The sequence below is a fragment of the Corapipo altera genome, unplaced genomic scaffold (assembly GCF_003945725.1).
Source record: "Corapipo altera isolate COAL_440 unplaced genomic scaffold, ASM394572v1 308, whole genome shotgun sequence".
NCBI lineage: Eukaryota > Metazoa > Chordata > Aves > Passeriformes > Pipridae > Corapipo > Corapipo altera.
The window spans coordinates 2186766-2206892 of record NW_020884925.1 but is presented as its reverse complement, the minus strand read 5'-3'; positions in this window follow the sequence as shown (position 1 = coordinate 2206892).

The window sequence follows — 20127 nt, the reverse complement described above, 5'->3', positions numbered from 1 at the left end:
ACCTACCTGCAATAATCCCACACTTCAGGAAATTGCTTGGAATCACATCTATTTGGGGTAGACAATAATTTAGACTAGGTTCCCCTAGGACTTTCTCCTCTGTACATGTGTGGATCAGTCCTGGAAGCAGCAGGTTGATGCAGCAGGTACATAAAAACCCTTGGATAGAAGCCTGGCTCTGCCTCTCACCCACCTCACAGCTGGCCCTGCCCCTGCTGGCTCCAGCCCCATCTGATTTCCAGGCCCTATCACTTCTTAACATATTTTTTTTTCCCTGAACTCTTGAAATTAAATGCTGTTAATTTATTTTGCAGAAAACTCCACAATCTGCTGGTACTTCTCTGCCAGCTGTGACCTCATCCCCCAGTGATTGGATTTGGGAGTAAATTAATAGAACCAGTTCATTAATTAATTGCAACTAACTTGTGCGGTGAACTGGACCCATCTCTCATGTTCACAGACTGCCCAGGAACTGCTCTAGATTCCTGCTCAGGAAGCACTTACTATGTTTTAATTTAAGCTGAGTGGTTTGGATGAGCACTTCCAGTGTTCCAGCTGTTAGCAAACAGCAAACCTTCAATTAGCCCGTGTTCAGCTGCTGTATCTGACCCACAAAATAAAGGGGAAACCCTGAAAACAGCATTCCCAGGCATCAAAGTTTCTATGGCCAAGGATAAGGCTGAGCATCTTGGATGCTCCTACATCCTATTGTCGACAGAAGCCAGCAGCAAGCAAATGCTCCAGCAAAATCTCTAAACACTGCACATATATTCTGGGTTTACTCACTGGGCTTACCACTGAATCTTATTTGCTGGCATGGTTTGGGTTTTTTTTCTTTCCTTCCTTCTCCCTGGGAGAACTTAATAAATCTTTGAAATCATCAAAAAGAAATGCAGCTTCAACACTTAGCATGGTTAAGTTACTTCCCAGCAATATAAACTAAGGCTGTAAAGTCAAACATTTCCATGGCATCACATGAGGCAAAAATGAGGGTTTTGGAGGAGAGGGAGCAGCAGGAACAGCCTCACCTCAGCTCTCCCATCGCTCTGGGCCAGACAAGCCTAGAAAGCCTGTGGCTGGCTGCTGGTGGGTACGGGGATGTCACTCCCCTCCTGCTACACGCAGCAGTTTCAGCTCTTCTCATTACAGTGGTTGTCTCTGCGTGACCCCACCCCGAGGCAGGCGCCGGCTTGATGAAGCACAGCACCTCCGAGGCACGAGCACTGGCAGCTGCAATAAGGGACCAGCAGAGACAGATTGACTAGCCAGGCAATGCCCACCTCCTCCCTCTCTTTGTCTGTTAATAATGTTTTGTCCAGTGTTAGACAGATGGGAGAACCCCCTTCAAAACCCAAGAGAGGAGGCTGGTGGCACTCACCAGCTGCAGGACCAGGGAGGGAGGCAGGCAGGACAGGGGTGGATGCAAGCCTGGTCCCAGGACCAGGCTAGGATTGATTCAAGCAGGATCAGGGCAGGATGGAGACAGGAAGGATGAGGGCAGTATCAAGGCAGGATGCAGGCAGGACCAGGGATGGGTATGGCAGGACCAGGGTACGATCCAGGCAGGCAGGACCAGGGACAGACACAGGCAGCACCAGAGCAAGATGCAGGGAGAGATACAGGCAGGACCATGGATGGATGCAGGCGGTGTTACCATGGCAACACAACAAAAAAGCAGCACGGCCACAGCTCCAAGAGCAGAAGGGGGTCAGGAGAAACTTTGATGCTGGGGAGGACACAGCTCCTCCAGCACCAGAGAGAAGTTGGGTTTCCCACCACAGGATGTGGCACCCACAAAACCCCTCCACCCTGGCAGCTCGGGGTGCCCTGGGGACCCCAGATGCAGGTCCTGGTAGTGGGGTCCCTCACCCCTCCCCAATGCCAGGGAGCTGTGGGTAATTGTGATGCAGAGAGCTGAGGCTGTGCCATGCCCTTGATTTACTCTCTCCAGCCTCCTGCTTTCTAAATCTCACTTTATTAGTATTACCGCACAGCAGAGTGCAATTAGCAGTATATTAGCAATAAAAAAGCAGCCAGAGCCAGAAGTACCGCAGGTTATGGTTTTAAATCCTGCATCTGACAGGATGACTGTGGGCACACACTCTCCCTGTGACCCCTCAGCCCAGGCTGCAGTGTCACCTATCCCCACGGGCAAAGGGGTCTCCAGTAGCTAATACCCCCTGTCCAGAGCTTTTATGGGTGCTGCAGCAGAGCTGACACTAGTCCTGGCCACATTTAACCATTTATATTGATTACCCTGTCAGCTCATTTGAATAATTAAAACCAGATGGAGTCCTTTTAAGTGTTTAAGGGAACAGCACCAGGAGAATCCCCAGAGCTGTGTGGTTTCAGCAGAAGGGTTCAGGGGAAGCCAGGCAGCTTTTGCTGTAAAAATCTTCCTCTCGGTGACATTTGCCACCCTGTGAGGTACCTCCCATGTCCCTGCTGCCAGGGGTGGGGTGGTGAAATCAGCACAGTTTCCTCCCCAGGGCACATTGGTAGGAATAATTGTTCTTGTACACTGTTGCCATTCCTTATATAAACAGCATTAAAGCTGCCAGCCAGCCACAAGCCTGATAAACGGCAGCAAATAAATGAACCCAGTGCCATTATCCCAATATTCCAGTGTGTGTAGGGATGGCAGGGGGGCCCAGCATCCAGCCCCACTTTGGCATCGTGACTCTCAGCTCCTGCTTCAAATCTCACCCACCTGCAAGGCAAAGCAAAGCTCTCACAGCAGGTCTCTTGCCAGGGACCTCTGCCTTCTTAAAATGGATGGGTGATACCAGCTCAACTCTGGTTACTTGTTATTCCATCGTCTTTTCAAAGGGAGTAAAATATTCCCGGCATGGCGCTGGTTATGCACTCCTGCCATCATGCAAGGATGAGTTATCTTTACAGAAAGAAGCAGAGATTAATATGTCAAATGAAAATGAACTATCAGCAGAATAAGATGAAAATGCAATGGCCAGTGACAGAAAAGGAGGAGAAAAAAGAAAACAAAGCTTTTTGGGAGGACAGGAACATTAAAAATTGAGGAACTGATCAGTGTTGGTGAAGGTGGATGGAGTCTGAACGCCCTGCACAGGGCAGGGACCTTCTTCTCCTGCCAGAGCAGAGCACCACAGCTTCAGCATGGCTGGGGTTTCTCCTTGGGACCTGGTCCCACCATTCTCAGAATGTCAGAGGTAAAGGGGGGGTTCCCCAGGGGCAAGTGAGCAGCTGGTGGGAGGCTGGGGTGCTCGTGGCAGCTCTCCCCTTGCAGCACACCACCCCTGACACTGGCTCTGTTCAAAACCTCATGCCTCAGGCTGCTTTGAAGCTTTTGGACCAGCTGCAGAAGATGCTGGCAACAGGACACTTTAGTGGGTCTCCATCCCACCAACAGCACATACCCTCCCTTTCCCCAAAACTACCAGTGCCCTGCCCCCTGCTCTTGGCACCCCATCTGCCCCTCAAAGCAGCATCCAGCCCTGCTGTGCTTTCCCAGCCCCAGAGCCAACCATCAGAAACAAACACCACTCCAAAATATTTTTTCAAGCAGGAATGGATGTGCTCCAGCAGTGGCACAGACACCTCACAGTTTACAGGTGTTTATTGTCTGGGATAAGCAATTGAGCCAAGTAGGTTTCATTTAGACATATTTCCAGTACCTGGAAATAGCTATTTACACTGTCCCAGTGTTTTGACATGGTTAGGTGCCTGGATTTTGATGGGTCAAGCCCCTGAGCAGCAGGCTGGCAGGTTTCTGTTTCCTCTCCTCCCAGCAGACTCTCATGCCCAGGCACCAGGATGGGGATGCAGGCCCACAGTGCTGGGCAGAGTCCCACAGGCTCCCCTGCCCTCCAGCTCCTCAGCAGGGAAAAGAGGCCAAAACGATCCCTTTCCCTGCCTACTGCTCGCTTCCTCTCAGAGATAAGAATTAATTAAATTTCCCTGCCTTTATAACTGCCTGGGGAATTTATCAGCTCCTTCCACCACAGGGTCCATCTGATTTAAGTGGGGGGGGGATATGGATATACTGTTACACATGTCCTAATATTGCAGATGGGATATCATCCCTGAGCACTGAACAAATTGCAACAGGAATATTTGCAGAGTTGCTTCTTCATTCTCCAATCCCTGGGGTGCCACAGCACCATTCAGCAATGCCAGAGCAAGCAGGGGGCCAGCCTGATGCCCAGGGGAACCCCCTACACTGTAAATCCCATGGGCCTCCCACCACCTCAGTCAGGTTTATGACCAGGCAGGAGCTTAAACAGCAGAATAAGGGATTGCTCCCTCCAAAAATCCAGCTTTTGGATTTGGCTTCCCCCTACTCTTGGACTTTCAGAGCTGATGGGACCCTTTCAGGGCCACAGAGGTTGGCTCACTCACATCACAGTGCCAGGAACAAGAAACAGAGGCTGCTGTCAGCCAGAGGAAGAGGATGAGACTGTCCCATCCTCATGGGACATCAGATGCCACTCAGAGACACCCTCCTCTGTCCCCACAACTCTGCCCACCCTGCTCAAGAGCTTCAGCACTAGGAGACACGATGCCTGGGCAAGCACCATCCCTGTTCTGTCCTTGCCTCTGCTCTGTCCTTGCCTGCCCAGGGGTGGCAGGGCTGTAAAAGCCTTCGGTGTGGGGACCTGCCATGAATCACTTTGAATTTACAGCTGAGCTGTGGGAAAGGGAATTATATAACTCTCAGGAGACAGGCTGGCACTGAGCAAACATCCATCAGGCACAATTTCTAGATTATTTACCATGGCTGGGTCTTGCCAAGAGAAACACCCCCTGTACCGGACAGTCTGCAAATGGATTCACCAGTGGGGACACATTCCGCAAATGGAAAGTCTCTGTGTTGCTTGTCAGAGAAAACTGGGATGTTCATCCCTCCCTCTGTCCATGGGATAAGCCCAGCAGAAGATGGGTCTGAGCTCCTGGCACAGCCCCATCTGAATTCCAGATCCTGGAGCTGGAGGAGTCTGGCAGCATTGCCAAGTAACTCTTTTACGAGCGGCACTTAATTATTCGCCCTTTTAAAACGTTTTGCATCATAAACCCGGGATGGAGCAGAGTAAGGTGATTATTCTGCCATTCACTCTCCCTTGCTGGAGGCCTGTGGTGTGTGCAGGGCCAGCCTGGGGATCCCATCTAAGCCAGCACCCGGCCTTGTTGACACCTACAGTGTCACTCCATACTGAATTAAGACCCATCCAGGAAGATCTAGGGAGGTGAGACATACCTCAGACAGGTATCACAGGCAGTAGGATCCATCATCAAACCATTGTGTCCTCAACACCAGCAGCCTTAAATCAAGGGAAGGGGAAGGAGATGCTCTCCAAAGCTCAGCCTGGGTGGCCTCAGAGGTCCCTGTGATATACAGGAGCCATCTTCCCCAGACACAGGCTGTATTTTGCTCACCTTAAATCCTGGCCATGCCAACCTGTTGACCCCACCCTTTGGTGACATCAGTTGTCTGCTTGGCTCCATAGCAGCTGATTTAGGAGCAGACCAGTGGGATGGACCAAGAGCTAAACAAAACCTTAGTTACATAAATAACACGCTAATTGTGCCCTATTACATTCCTTAGACTTAAGCATACATGGAAGTGTTTCTTCAGCCAGGGAGGGATTTGAGCTTTACTTTTAAGGTAGGACTTGCAAATCCCTGAAAACTTGAGCACCGTGGTCTAGTGGAAGGTTCTCAGCCCATGGCAGGGGGGTTGGAACTGGGTGATATCTAAGGTCCTTTCTAATCTGAGCCATTCTGAGATTCTGTGATCTGAGTCACCACAACAAGCTTCCCAACCTGTTCAGCCCTTGCAGAGAGAGAAACTGATTTGATCTGCCCAAATGCTGACTTTTTAGGAGGGATTTTGGATTCCCTCCCAACCTGGAGACTTTATATCGGTTCTTTGCCAGTTTCCTTAAATTGGCAGTAAAAATTGAGGGAGACTAAAAGTCTGTGATTTGTACTTTGCACATGGGAAGTGGAACAATCTTTTGTTCATTTACTGTGACAACTGCAGTTCAGATTTAATTATTTACGATAATGTTCCAAGGCACATTAGGGAATGTTCTCTTAGTTTGTAAAAAATAGCGACACCTTGGTACTGAGTGGCATCTAGCTACGGGCTCTGCTACTGCACTGGCAGAGGCACGTGCAGCTCCAGGAGTGAAGCAGACTTGTCAGAGTTGTCACACCTCTTCTGTCCAGTGGCTCGGGGGCTTTGCCCAGCACAACCCCCCAGAGCCATCCAAGCCATCCCCAGTAAACTGGCACACGTGCCCTACTCACCACCCAGAGTCCAAGACAGGGTCCCTGCAGCCAGGACAGAGGGGATAAGGAAGGGGACATCAGCAGGGCCACTCCACCAGCACTCTAAGGTGCTGCAGCCTCTGCATGAGCAGCCAATGCTCCACTCCAACAGCCCCAGCTCCCCTGGCTGGTTAACAGCTGTATCCATAGATGTATTTTTATTCCCCTCTCCTGAAATACAGCCTGGAAGCCCCATTCCATCCTGGACCTGCTGTCAGCCCTTGGTTCATGCTTTCTCCTTGTCCTTGTATAAACACCCACTGCCCCACCTTGGCATGTCTTCCAGCACTTTTTTTTACTGTGTCCTTCCCCATTAGTCACAGGAATTAGGAAAGACAGTTGGTATTTCATCATTAAATGCCTCACATCCAATAAATTGACCATTATTCTGCACTGATTAGCAGCTCCAATTCCATAAGTTCAGAATAGTTATGGCTGTTACTCCTTGAAGACGGGGAGGGGAAAAAACAGTTTCTCCTAAGATCTGTTATAATCAAAGGACTAGAGCTCTGGAAATGTCCTTTGCATAAGCAGGAAGGTTTTTTTCCAGCTCTCCCTCTCTCAGAGTAAGCATCCTTTGAAACCCTGGCTCCCAACTCCACGATACTACCCCTGTACCTGACCTGGTTTAATTTTAGTCTTGCCTGAATCTGCCACTAACTCATTTAGCTGCAGCACTGAGAGCTCTCTATGGAATTGGCCACAGGTCAGCTCACATACAATTGCAGACTCTACACGTATCCCACAGCTCTGACCTGGCTCCTGGATGCCTGACACCTTCCCTTTCAGGGCTGCAAACTCCCTCTCCTCCAGCCAGCCAGCACTGCTGTGATGGGAGGCAGGAGGCTGCACCACAGGCACAGCTCCTCTTCTATCACAGCACAAACGTCAACATCAGAATTTGCATCATATCCACAACTTCACGGGCTTCATAGAAACTGAGTGGTGGATATAGTCTTTTGGGATGTTTCTAGCATTTCTGACATGGCAAATGATGCCCCGGAAAGAGGTGACCCAGCTGCCCAATTATGGCCATGATGGGCCAAGCAAGACATATGAGCATGAAAATTCCAATGAATATTCATTTAAAAACTTGCTCAAAGATTCCCAAGGTAAATGTGGCTCTGTATTAATTTCCCTCTGCACACTGAGCACATTGTTATTGCAGAGAGAAAGCTGCACAGCCAGATAAAAATGGGTTTGAGGTTCTCTCACCAGAGAAGGAAGATTTAAAGACCTCCAGTATCCTGCTGCCCTGCACCTCTCCCACCACATGTACTGAGGGACTATCTTCCCCCCACCTGCAGCCAGGACTGGAGCAGCAGGTCCCAGCAGCCTCAGAGAAGCTGACAGTTCCTTTTCAGTTTTCATTTTTCCAGAGATATGAAAAAAACCCACTCTGAAAATAGCCACATAAATACTCTCAATGGACATTGAATTCAACTAGTTTTGTTGACCTCAGAGGCAAGGCTGAGTCTCACAAGTCATGAAGAACACGGCAATGCAATTAGCCAATGGAGTCCAGAGCAGTGAATTCCAACAGGGAGCAGATCTTCACCAAATAGACCCAACCATTCAAGCTTCTCCTTCAGTCCCAGCTCCTCCTTCACCAATTCTCTGGCTTTTCAGCACTGGAGGTCCCCTCTTCTTGCAGCAGACCCCAGTTTGCCCCATTCCATTGATACCCTTTCCATCCATTCCTATTCCTCACACCTCATGTGAGGAATCATCCCAATTACATCCTAGGCTGTAATTGGGATGATGACCACGTCTGTGGACGTGTTTGTCATCCAGCTCATCTTTCTGTCCAATCCATAGCACGAGACCCACACCTATGGAGGCATTCATCATCCCTATGTGCTGCTCTGACACTAATGTCCTCTTGAGCCGTGTTGGATTGCCTGGGAGATAACGATTCTCATCCTTAACGGCTCCTCCAATATTTGTGACCAGCTCTGTTACTGGATCTCTCCCATACCAGGTCTCTAATTGCAGTGTGATGTGTTGGTTCAGCCGGCTGATCACCAATCACTCCGTCAGCCAAGCCCTCAAAGTGGCACCTGGGGAACGATTCACTTCAGTGACATCTCAGACAGCTCAGTGCAGTTCCAGGAGCAGGGATGAGGATGGGAGGGAGGGAGTGGTGAGGACCAGGATGCGACCCCGCAGCCAACACAGCTCTCTGCGTCTGCATCCCATCGCAGGGGCTCCAGAAGCAAAAAGAGGACACTAAGAATTGGAGCTGGGCAATTTTGGGAATAAGCAGACAAGCTTCAGAAAAGCAGGCAGCTTCTGCCTGGTACCAGGAAGTTTTGGATCTCTACCTCCTCTAGATCAGCCCTGGGATGCTCATCCCTTCCATGGCTCAGGGTCAGCTGCTGCCTGGTCCTTCTTAATTCCCATAAATCAGAGCTCCTCACTTTACATCTGTAAATTTGGGGAGCAGCACCCTGTGCTCCATGGGTTAAAGACACCTCATGTTATTTGGGATGGTGCTTGGGTCTCTCCATTCCAGGCCAGAGGGAAGGTGGCTACCCCACCTCTTCCCACATCCCATTGGCACCAGTATGAACCAGCACCGAAAAAAACAATCCCCAGCCAGGAGGGGTGTGGGGAAGGGCCAAGGCTGAGCTGCCCCTGGTCTCCTCTCCACCCTGGTGAGGATGCTGCAGCTCCTTCCCTATTCCCCTCTGTGTTCAGTGGCTTGTTCCGCTCCGGGCTCAGAGGGTATTTCAGCCATCTCAGTGCTTCTAATCTCTTTGGGAACATTGCTGAGAAACACAATTTCAAGCCTCCCAAGATGTGACATGACTTGTAATTTGAGGCAGAGGTGAAAGCCTACCACCCAAGGGACAGAAAATAAAGAGCCTGTGCTTGATTCTGCTCCCAGTCTTCCTTCCCGTGATACTCCCCTTTCCAACCTGAGCCACAAAACCTGGGGCTGGAGTCCCTGAGCAGCCCCCTCTGGCAGGAGGGGACCTCTGGCCTCATGTCCTTGCACCCACCACCCCAGGAGAGCAAGTCAGAGTCTGGGAAAGGACCTGGATGAGGAGTGAGAGGTGTGGGGCACAGGGGCTGCAGGCAGTGAGGAGGATGGAGGGCAGGGACGGAAGAGTGTCCTGGGCCACAGCAATCAGCCCAGCCCACAGAAGCCAGGGAAGCCATTTCAGAGCAGCTTCTGCAAAGCAAGAGTCTGCAGTACAATCAGGAGTGCCATCTGCTGGCATCCAGCCCTGCTCCCCATCCCACCAGGATCCCCCTAAAATGTGCTGGTCCCCCAGAGCAGGATCCCTCTGCAGGGACCCCGGCAGCCTCAAACCCCATTGTACCCAAAAATCCTACCTGCTGATAGGCTCCAAACCCCACTTTTACCAAATCAGCTCCCACAGCTCCACTTCTGTTATGCCTACAGAAAGAGAGCTGTAGGATCCGATCAATGCCCCAGCTCTCAGCCGTGGTCTCTGGCCAAGCAGCTTGCAGGAGCACTCCCCAAATAAGGCTGCCCCAGAGCAGGGGCTGCCCACACCAGCACCAGGTGGTGATGCTGGCACACACCACCCAGTTTCCCAGTGCTCCAGAGGGCAATGCTGAAACAAGAGGAGAAATAATGCTGGCAATTAGTCTTGACATTTCTGGGGCCAAAACAAGGGGGAGGCAGAGGAGGGGGAAACAAATCAGAGACATTAAATCTCGGCATGAGGCAAAGCCAGTTAAGCATCCCAAATTTCATTCTTTAAAAAAAAAATATATATATATATATATATATATATATATATATCCATCATTGATTTTACTAGAGAACACAGGGATTTGCTTTGTCTCCTCAAACCCTATATGAGGGTCAGCCTGGCTGGGAAAGGCATGGAAGGGACAGAAGTGGGAAGGAGCTGACCATACTGGTGCACATGCCTTAGTTCCACATCAGGGAAGGAGATAACTACCTGTGATCCTGTAAACTTTGATTCCCACTGCAGCATCCCAAGCAATGCTTTGTTCACAGCTTGGGTGTTACTTGGGAGATTCCTCCTCATTTGTCAATGCAGCAGCTCCCCAGCTTCTTGGCTGGGTGATGGTTTCATAATCATTTCCTATATGTTAACTTTAAATCCCAAATAATCCCACACGACTGGAGCCCATTCCAAGTGAGCAGCAAAATCCAATTTAGGATCCTATTCTCTCAGACTGTGTAACCAGGGCCTACTTCATGCAGGAACAAAAATCCAATTCAGCTTCTTTGCCTCTCAACAGCTGCCCCCATGAGACTTTTCCTGATTAAAAAAAAAAAAACACACAAAAGCCAAATTCAGAGGTGAGCCGAGCCAGTCTGGGAAGGCTGGCACTTGGGGAAGGTGGCTGTGGGGCTGCAGGCAGCTCTACCTCCTGCATCCCTGCCCTGCTCCCAGAGCTCTTGCAATATGTTCTCAACAAGCAGCTTCTCTCTCACACCACGCCCCAGCTCCACTCCCCATCCATCCCTACACTCAACTCCATCCCATGCTAGGAACCATCTCCCCAGGCACTTTCTAGGTAACACTTCCCCCCATAATGCCTATTCCCAAAACAGTTTAGTCCTCTCAGGCTTCTCTACCAGTCTTATTTAATTTCTATTAACCCTTATTAACCACACAATATTCACAAGTCACTCCAGCACAGAATATTTAAAGATTCTCCAAATTTAGTGACTTACCCAGTGCCAGCCCTTCCGTCTGAGGACGCTTCCCATGCCCCAGGGCTGGAACATTAGGGATAGGGAATCAGTGACAGCATCCTCAAAACCAAAATTTGAACAAGACACACTGAGCTTTCAATATGATTGAATTCCCAGCTTCCTGAATCCCCTTTTCAGGTTTCTCAACTGCATTTCAGCCACTTTCTTGCTAGAGCTGGCAGGAAATGGTTTTGTCATCCAAAAGATCTGTTGTCCTCAGGGAGTCACACTGCAAGGACACAGAGAGTCAGGAAGGGCTGCAAGGAAAGGATGGGAGTCAAACCCATCCCACCAGAAATTCTGACTAGATTCAGTCATCACAGCTTGCTTCATTTTTTGTCTTTAGATGTTGCACTGCAAACTCACATTTCCCAAGGAAAAAAATATTTTGAACCAACTCTCCCACATTTTGGCCACTTACAAATCACTGGAATGGGACATTCTGGAGCACTTCTGAAAACCTGCTTTCAAACTGGGGAGATTTATCAAGCCTGATCTTCCCCACATGCACTTTGTTTGACAAAGGAGCAGTTTCCAACAAATACAAACCAAGGCTACTCCAAAAACCCATCCTCACAGCTGAGACCTGGCCTGCTCTCTCATCCTTTCTTCCTGACTGGCTCCTGCCATACTCTTCCTCCTCCAACTTGTGTTCTTCCTCTTGTGGTTAATCCTCCCAGGGTCTGGGTTGTCTGGGAATCTTCCGCATTTAGCAGAAAACCTGATTTCTTGATCTTCTCTCCACACACACCCTGGCAGCCTTGGCTTTCACGTGAAAGTCTTTTGGGATGTACCTGGCCCTTATGACAAGACAGAAAACAAAAATAATTATTAACTGTACAAGAATTAAATTTGATGTGCCTCCCTGAGAGTATGTGGAATGAGCAAAGTCAGTAACCACAGGGAATTTTCATCCTTTTAAGGAAAGAGCATGGGGAAAGGGATGCATGATTTTGCAGAAATGGGTCCAGTTCCTGAACTGATAAGACAGGGTGGGAACATGGATGGGGAGGGGGACCCATGTGTGCCAGGGCAGCTGGAGAAATGGAGAGCACGTAGGAATGGATGGAGTTGAGGGACACTAGCTTGAGAAGGCTGAAGAGGGGCTGAAGCCACCCCATGACTCAGGATGGGGGTTCTTCTCTCACCCAAAACATTTTTGCCCCATTTTCTTCTCCAGCTAGTCAATCTTTCCTGGCTCTTGTCCCATTTCTATTTTCCTCTCTCCATCCACACTGTGACCCAGGCACACACCCAAGTGCACTCAGCCAGGGGTTTCACCAAGCAGCAGCAAAACATCAAGTCAAAACACACAACAGAGGTTGGGGTTTTTTTCAGGGAAACAGCTCTATTTGTGCCACATCAGCAGATGACAGTTCTCCAGGGGCTTGATGGAGCTGCCAGTGGGCTGCAGGATCCTAGCAGGAGGAGAGCCTGACCCTGGGCTGCTGAACTGCCACTCTGACATTTTTTATATGCCCAGAGAGCAGCTCTCCCATCTCTCACAGGCATCACCTGTGGTTTCAGTGAGGATCCATGCACCCTTGTGGGGTGCTCCAGTCCTGCCAGCACCTCCTCACACAGAGCACATCTGTGGTTGCACCAGTATTTGAAGCTTGAAGAGGCTTAAGATGCCTCAGGAGTATTTTTCATGGGTAAATAGACCCTTTTGCCTCCATATCACTGGCTCAGCTCCAGCCAAGGGTCAACAGAGTCATTGCCAGCTGATGAATTCCTGCAGGGAACAAGGCATTGGTCTCCCTCTCATTACAAGGAGACGTGTCCACATTGCAGCTGCTCCCATCACACCACTGTTAACCAGCATCTTCTACTGTGGCAAGATTTCCTTTCCACCAAGACAAATCAAAGTACCCCCACGTGAAATATTTCTGGGAGCATCTTCTGCGCTGCCTTGTGCCTTCACAGAAAAAAAGCCAGCAGCTGGTTCCTTCCCACCAGCACATGACCAGGATCCTCCACATCACCAGTTTCTACTGGGAATCAGCCCTGGCTGGTAGGGCAGGGGATGTTCAGAGAAGCCCTGCCTGGTTGGGAAAGAAACTTATCTCCAGGATTCTCTCTCTGACTTTCTGCAGGTATTATATTCACAGGAAAATGTCACATGCTGGGCTTCACAGCTGGCCATCATCCCTCATTCCTGCCATCTAGAAACCTCTGCATGTCTTTGTAGACCAATACAGCTCCTGGAAACTCCAAAATTTCACCTTTCAGAAGGAGAAGCCTGTGATCTGAGCAGAAACCACCCTGCGACCATCTCTCTCTTGTGTTAGTGGAGTGTGGACACAAGAGAGTCCCCAGATGCTACTGAAGAGGCAGTTACTGCCCCAAAAGTCCCAGTTTTGACCCTGGATATATGGGGCCAGCCTCCTTACTGCAGGACTTGGGTCCTTCTACCATCAGTCCAGGTGTCCTATGTGGGCACTGCAGTGGAGAGGAGGAAGAGGGCACAGAGAGGAGCCAGGAAAGAAGCTGCAGGTGAGGGGCAAGGTGTGGGTGGTGTTACAAAGAGGAAGAAACAAATTGTGTCCTCGAGGACCCACCACAGCCAGCCTTGCTCAGTGGAGGAGGTGGCCCCACTCTGCCACGCAGCCAAGGGGGACAGATCCTGCTAGAAATAAGGCCTTTGTTACTGTGGTGATTAGTATTGCCTTGCAAATACAAATTGTGTGCTACAAGACAATTGTGACAGTGGTGGGTGAGCTGACAACAAGAGATTGTCCCAGCTGCCCCAAGCCCTCCCCAGTGGGGATGGAGCAGAGGAGAGCCCTGGCAGCAACCCTCCTCAGCCCTCAGTGACAAAGCTCAGAGGCTCCAGCTGACAAGCAGGTTTAATTGAATATTTCTCTCTTTACGTTTCTCTTTCCAGCAAATAAAACCAGAGCAAAATAAAAATATATGATGCTTAAAGGGGACACTGCCAAGGAATTTTTATCCGGTTTAATTTGCATTTTACTCTTCATTTGTTTGCTGCACCGGGGCTGCAAAACAGCATTTTTTTAAATTTTTATTCCCTTTCCTGTGTTTTGCCGTGTTTCCAGCTGGCAACTAGTGACTGAGGCCCCTTGTCCCACTGCTGTCCCCTGGGCTGCTCCCACGCACACAGAGAGAGGTGCAGGTAACCCTGCAAACCACAACAGGGTGATGTGGTTTGTCTCACCTCGTGGCAAGCCTGAAGGCTTCATTTATACACTGGCTTCTGGAATTAACAACTGGATGGAGGATATTAGCTTTTGGATAAAAACCCAATGCTTGAGAGCTCCCAGCTGTTCTGCCCTGTAAATTTTGATAGAATTTCTTAGTCTCCACCACATCAGGACTCAAAGGCAGAAATCCAAGGCACTGGTTTCCTTTTCAGGACAAACAAACGCCAAGCTGGAAATAGTCTAGAATTCCCCACAACCTCTACTTAGAGTGCCAGGACAAGCCCAGTTTCCCTCCTCCCTCCTCGAGCCCTGCTAATTTCCCCAGCCACAGTGATAAATGGCTGTGCCGGCAAAGTGACATCTTTCTAATCTGCTCCAAGACAGATGGTTTCCGCTGCCAGGAGAGAAATCCCCTAGTGAAGCCTGACTGGGAAACCACAGCACTGGAAGCTGGGGCAGTGGGAAAGTGGGGGGGGCCATCACATCTTTTTCTCTGCTTATTCATCCACACATTAGATGTGGATAAATGAGAGCTTTGGGGGCTTCAGGCACCATAAGCCGGGATGGAGCACAAGCATCTCTGCCAGCTTGGTACACCTGGAGAAGCCACCACATTGACAGGTAAAGAAACCATCTCCATCTTTCTCTGAGAAACTGGATGGGGAACAGCAGGTGAGGCAGCAGCCAGGGCTTTCCAGAGTCAGGGCTTTGCAGTGCTGCTGTTCCAGTGTGTGCTCCTGGCAACCTGCAAACATGTGCTTGGGAGGGAAGGTCCTTGCAGTCTCACACCTGTCCAGTCTGGTGACACCAGAAACAGACAACAAGGGGCAAAACAGGAGCAAGGCTGTTTGGGAGGAAATACAGCACATGAGCCTTTTGTGTCCATCCAAACCCCTATTTTTGCTCTCCTGTCTCATTTTTGGGTGGTTTTTCCTGGGAGAAGCTGCCATCAATGCCTGCAAAGTGGAGGAGCCATGAGGGCACCTGCATTAAGAACAGAGACAGGACAGACCCTGAGGGCTTTGAGTCTGTGTGTCACCTACACTGGGAGTCACTACAGGGCCTGGTAATGGGCTGGCCTCAGATCTGGCAGCCCATCCCACCTGGCTCCATCCCAATTATTTCTCCCCTTTTTCCTTGCCATCACCTTAATTCTCCACTGAGTACCTTCCCTCCAGCAGACACGTCCCCACAACAGCTCCAGCACTCACCCCTGCATAGCTCAGCCCTGAAGAAAGGATACCTCACCCCTTATCAGGATACTGTCCTGGCTGGAATGGGCTGCAGGGCCAGGCACTGTGCCATCAGGCCAATTCCTCCCTTTTCCCTTTGGTGCAGCCCTACATCCCCACCAAAACACACTCATCTGCAGGCACATGTCTGACCTCCAGCCTTTACCAGCACTGGATGACCAGCACAGGCAGAGGCGCCTCCTGCACACCAGGACTCCCAAATCTAAACTACTCTCTAATTTCCCTCCTGGCTAATGCAGAGGTGGACTGGAGCCCAGGCATCCCCTGCTTGCTCCAGAGATGGAGAGCAACAGAGCACAAGGAGCTCTGGGTTTCCAGAGTCACTCCCCAGAGTGGGCTGGAGCTGCGAGATCTCTTCCCATTCCCATTTTCCAGGGTGGGGTTGCTGCATGGTAGAAGCCCGGCAGCAAGGAGGGTGCTCCAAGCCCTTCATCCACACCAGCTTAGAGGGAAGACCCTCCCATATTAGCGCGGTTGCCAGACCAGGAGTAGGGAGATCAGTCCCAAAGGTTAGCCCTCTACTTAGCCCTGGGAGAGACAACGGCCCGGGTTGTCAGCGGGACCTGAACGGCCCTTGCCCATCCCAAACCCCACGGAGCATCCATACTCTCCGCTCCGGGAGCATCCCTGCGTCCCTCCCGTCCCCCGCCCGCGAACGCGGAGCGCTGGTGCCACCTCCTGGGCTGCGGCCGCTGCCAGCGGCTCCCGAGCCCTTCCCGCACCCCTGCCCGCTGCAGGAGGGTCCCCACAGCTCCTGCGAGACCAGGGCATCACGAACACGTTTGGTGCCGCATCCAGCCGAGCCGCCCCGCCCCAGACATCCTCCCGCGCCAGTAGTGCCTACGTCTTCCTCACCTTCCACCCTGCTGCCAGTGCACTGCCAACTCAAACTACCCAGAGCCTACCATGGCCCTGGGCTGGTTGTAGTGGGCTTTAGGTCTAGCTTGGTAAAGAGGAATATTTGTTCAAACGTACACTGTGCTTGTGGCATGGAGCGACAGGACAAGGGGGAATGGCTTCAAACTGACAGGGCAAGGTTAGATTGGATTTTAGGGAGAAATTCCTCCCTGTGAGGGCAGTAAGGCTCTGGCACAGGCTGCCCAGAGAAGCTGTGACTGCCCCATGGAAGTCTCCACAGTCAGGTTGGAACAGGGCTTGGAGTAACCTGGTCTAGTGGAAGGTGCAGGGGGTTGGATCTGTGTGACCCTTCCAACCCTAACCCTTCTATAATTCCACTATCACAAGGTCCCCAAGACTAAGCTAAGCTCTGCCACAGCCCAATTAGATCCCAAGACATCACTGGACACCTAAAATCAGCCTGAGCAGCCAGCTCAGATCACTGCTGCTCCCCTGGATGCCCCAAGCCATCCCCACACCATTAAAGAAGCCCTCATTCACTCAGTGAGGAACTTGCTCCTTGAAAATACATCAGTCAATATTTATCTAGTGTTAAAAGCTGGTTCCTCTGTCTGACAAGCCCTGGAGAATCCAATGAGCCTGCTGGCTCCAAATCACAGCTCAGCTCCTCTACCAAAGCACCCTAAATCCAGGCTAAAAATAAATGGGCTATATTGATTGCATTTTTAAAACTAATGCCGGGGAGTGATGTGTTCTGTGCTCAAAGAAGAGCAAAGGGTATTAGTCGCAGGGAAGTACAGTCACAGCCCTCCAAACCACCCCCCCCCCCCCCCAGATGTAAATAAAGCCCATCTCACACCAAACCCTTTACACAAGGCCTGGGGAAACAGCAGTAGAGCTGCAGGGTTGGTCCACAGGGGTTGTCCATGGTCCAGCACAGCTCCAAAGCCCCAGCACAGAGGTAACCCCCCAGTAGGCGACTTTTTGAGGACTTAAAAACCCCATCCCTGCACAGAGCCTGCATATGATGTGCCCAGGTGGGAACACCCCAAAGTAGCACCAAGTCAACAAAGAGGAGATGTTTGCTCACCGTGCCAGGGACACATCCTCATCCCCATCCTGGTCCTCAGAGGTGAAGGGACTCCCGCAAATTTAACAAAAGGTGCAGCCCTTCTGCCCAAGACAAGCATCTGACCAACACCACAGCTCTGTGCTGAAGGCACCTGAGCTTAAATGCAGCCGGGCAGGGGGTGGGGCTGGGTGGGGGGAGGAGGGAAGGGGGGGGGTGAGAGCCCAGATGCAGCTTGTCAGGGCAATTAGCACTCAGGACCACGAGCTGTTTGTCTCCTTAAATTAACAGCACCACAAGTACCTGCCATAGAGACCGGTTTGTTTGTGGTTGCAGAGACTTGAGGCAGGCTTGGGAGAACATGGGACTGTGCTTCTCCTGCCTAATGCAAAGGCAGGCAGCATCACCATCTTTCCCCCAGCACCCCTGATTGTCCCCAAAATCCCCAGCTTCCTGCAGCAATCCCAGTTGCCCACAGCTCCCCCAACTTCCTGAAGCATCTCCAACTCCCCACAACATCCACTTCCTCCTTGAGCTCATCCCCAAGACAGGGCACACCAGAAATACCGAACAAACCTTGTGACATCCCACTCTACTCCCCTGGGGGAGCTCAGCATGTCTGCCCAGATGTTTTGAACCACAGACACAAAGCCTACATCACTTTTGTACACACAGAGGGAAAAGCCCTGCTCCTGGGAGAATGGGTGCATGGCCAAGGCTGGGGACCTGCCACCCCAGGCCGGATCCACCCGGCATTTCAGACAGGTCAGATCTAAAGGCTTTGCTTTGTTTCCTTTTAAAATCCATCCAGCACGTGGGAAGGCAGATGCTGAGAAGCTAAATCCCAGCAGCATTCATGAATGTGCTCTCTCCTGCCAGCACCGGATGGGATATTCCTTCCAGGCACTCGCAGCAAGCTCCAAGCACGCTTGCAGCTCTCCTCCCTCAAGCAGACTTGCTTCCCCAGCTGCAGCCCCTCACAGCCATCGGGACCCCCATCCTCGCTCTGTGGGTGGCCAACCCCCTCCTCTGCCAGTGCTGGGCAGCAGGGTGGGAGCCTGGGGCTGGCACACATCTCAGTCAGGGTGCAGGATGTGGTTTGGGGGGAAAAGCCAAGCACAGGAGCTGAGCTCTACTTATTAAAGGGTGCACAGAGTGTCTCCATGGAAAAGGCTCCGGGCTTGGCCAGCCCACGCAGCGCTCAGATGCAGCAGACGAAGCGGGGTTCCTGTGAGAGATGGGGTGGCTGAGAGGTGTCCAAATGAGCAGGGTGCCCTGCACACATGGCAGGGCTCTGGGTGGAGGGCTGCAGCAGTGGAGCCCCTCAGCAGCCTCCACACCTCCCTCCTGACCGGCTACCCTGGAAACATATCCTAAATAAAGCTGGAATAGGATAAATAAATGCATCCGGAGGCCAGTGGGTCAGCCAGCACTGAGGAGAGCAGCCCTGCACCAGGAGGGATGGGGACCATGGCTGCATCAAAGAGCAGCCCTTGGGCTGTGAGGGAAGGAAAGAAATTAATTTTTCTTATTTTTTCTCCTCCCCCAAAGCCCCCAGAGCCTCCAACCCCGCATGGTGGGCACTTAGGAAAGGGCAAGGGCAGCTCCTTGCTGCCTGCAAACGGAGCTGGGGCACCCTGGCACTGGCTCCCCACAGCTAAAGCTGCCATTGGGGGAAGAGCAAGGGTCCCTCCCCAGCAGCACTGGATTTGGTGCATAACCAGGCTGCCAGCCCTGCCCAGAGAGCGAAGGCACCGCTCTGTGCTGGCTCTGCCCCTCCACCACTCAGCCACATGTTGGCTGGGAAAGGGAAAAACAAATCCTCCCCTGCTGCCAGGGCCTGGCTGAGGAATGGGAAATGTGCTGGCCAGATGTGGGGCACGGGGTTGTGCTCAGGGCTCCAGCAAGGGGGGCAGCTGAAACCACCTGTGGCAGGAGCACCAGGGCTGCCATGGTTCCTCTGGATAACACACGAGGTTTCAGCCAGAGGCTGTGCTTTCCTCGTTGGAGTGTGGAAAAACAAGGATAATTTTAAAAGTTGTAGGGGTTTTTCTCTGTCCTCACCGTGGTTTGTTTCGGATATTTTCCCAGCAGCCTCCTGCCTATGGAGCCAGGAGCAGATCCTGAGAATCCCTGAGGTGGAGGATACTCAGGTTGCTTGGAACCATTTCGTTGCTCAAGCCGTACTTGCTGCCCTCATCCAAGCTGATGTTCCCCTGGCAAACAGTGGCTCGTTTCCCATGCCCCAGTGAGCAAAGCAGACCTGGGGTTGAGAGCCAGAAGCAAAGCCAGGGATGCCTGTTGGTGAGTTGGGGGTGGTTCTGGTGGGTTGGAGATGGTTCTAGTAGGTCAGAGAGGAGTGCACATGTTCAGCCCACCTGTTACCCATGAATTATGATGGAGACAGTAAAGATCAACCTCCACCCTGAAGGCCCAAGCCCTTCACCCCTTTGTTCCTCCATTAGCCCTTAAAAGGGCCAGGAGAGGGGAATGCTGGGGACAGACACAAAGAAAAGCCTCCCAGAGTCCTCAGCAGACCCCAAGATAAAAGAGCAGGAAAGGAAATACTTGGCAAAATTGAATCTGTACAAATCAGCCAGCCTAACTAATATTTAACCCCCAGACAAAACAGAATTAGCTAATGAACTTACCAAGCCCCTGGTAATTACTCAGGAAAAGTTACTGAAAAAACAGCACATCCCAGGTTTATTTAATGTCTTTATTAATGATCTGAAAGCAAGAGTAAACAACAAATTAATTATGTTT